We start from the raw sequence: 2,025 nt of genomic DNA, 5'->3' as shown, positions 1-2,025 counted from the left end.
TATATATATATATATATATATATATATATATATATATGTATACACACACACACACACACATACATATGTTCACACACACATACATATGTTCACACACACATACCGACTGCCCTATGTTTGATATGAGACTGATTAGAGTACGAAGTAACATTCTACAGACTTACGTGTTGATAGTAAAGGTGTATGTAATTGAATGTATACATATATATATATAGATATATATATATATATGTATAAAGTGTATATTTATGTTTATGCGTACATGTGTGCTTGCATAGCCATAAGCATATCTGTCTCTACCTATACACATATATATGTGTGTACGTCAGTCTGAATCTATGTATGTATATAGGAGTGCTTGCAATATCATACACACACATACACACCTATATATATATATATATATATATATATATATATATATATATATATATATATATATATATATATATGCGCATTCTCTATCGTATGCTATATTCAAAATTCTGAGTAGAAACCCCCTTGTAGATTTGTAGAACAGTGTAAAGGCAAATATATAAGCCGGGGGGAGAAGCCGAAGTGTTGATTGGGAAACTGAGGCTTTACATTAAGTATTTGTGTGTGTGATTTTATATTCGGCTGTATGTTTGGGCTACGCACATATGCGCACATCGACACACACAGACAAACATGCGTAGGTGCATGAGAGAGGGGGAGAGAGAGAGAAAGAGAGAATGTATGTGTGCGTATGTGTGTGTGTATGTGTGTGTGCGTGCGTGTGTTTGTGAGAGAGAGATTTTTGTGTATACATGTATGTATTTATCTGTATGTCAATTCATATTTGAGTTTGTGGTTGTATAATGACTTTTCTGCAGAAAACTAGATGAAAACTTAACTGACGAGAAATTTAGGCAAAGACACGATACACAGAATATTCGCAGTTGATTTTTCCTCGTTGGTCAATAATCAAAAATATCATAATCGTTTCGCACCATTTACCATTCAGAACACTCAATTTTGGAGGCGCCAGAGCTGTTATTAAGCTTTTGGGGAAAAGCGTACGATTGTTTACTAAGACAGAAATATAGAAAACATACATAAATGCAACAGAGAAAGAATTATGTATATATAACAGCGCGAAGCCTTACGGCTATATACAACAGGAGAAAAAGAATAACTTAACAACCTTATGGTTCCGGGTTCAGTCCCAATGCGTGGTACCTTGGGAAAGTGTCTTCTGCTGTAGCCTCGGGCCGACCAAATCCTTGAGTGGATTTGGTAGATGGAAACTGAAAGAAGCCCGTCGTGTATGTATGTGTATATATATATATATATACATATGTGTGTGTGTGTGTGTGTGTGTGTGTGTGTGTGTGTGTGTGTGTGTGTGTGTGTGTGTGTGTGTGTGTGTGTGTGTGTCTGTGTATGTTTGTGTTTGTTCCCCACCATCGCTACACAACCGATGCTAGTGTGTTTACGTCCCCGTAACTTAGGCTTACAAAAGAATAAGTAAGTCCTGGTGTCGACTTCCTTGACTAACGTCGGTGCTCCATCATGGCCACAGTCAAATCACTAAAACAAATTAAAGAACAAAAGAATACCGCAAATGCAACAGAAAGAGATTTGCAGCTTGTAGTCAAGTTTAGGTTATGTCATAGCGTGACCAATGATTTCGCACCCACAAAGAGCATAGCGCCATGGACAACTCGTCAAGACTCTAAAGCCGAACACCATATAGCTCTTCAACATCGGAGGTGTAAAACTGTTACGATCAGTTAATTAGTTGTAAAGCAAAAAAAAAAACAAAAAAAGATCCGGATCGGCCAGGAGGGATTATATAGGCCAAAAATGGGGAACAGGGAACTCTGCGATATATATATAGTAGTCTGTCGATAAGCCAGCTGGAGGAGATGTCCTCCTGGGGCTAAAAGCAACAGTAACATCCACCCTTAGGGGTCAGTCACACTTAAGTGGCAATATACTTCACTTTGTCGTGCAGTTACTGTTAATACTTCATTTAGAGAATTAACATTGCTTATATATATA

Source organism: Octopus bimaculoides, chromosome 28 (genome assembly GCF_001194135.2).
Source record: "Octopus bimaculoides isolate UCB-OBI-ISO-001 chromosome 28, ASM119413v2, whole genome shotgun sequence".
Lineage (NCBI taxonomy): Eukaryota > Metazoa > Mollusca > Cephalopoda > Octopoda > Octopodidae > Octopus > Octopus bimaculoides.
Note: the sequence above shows the minus strand (reverse complement) of the source record.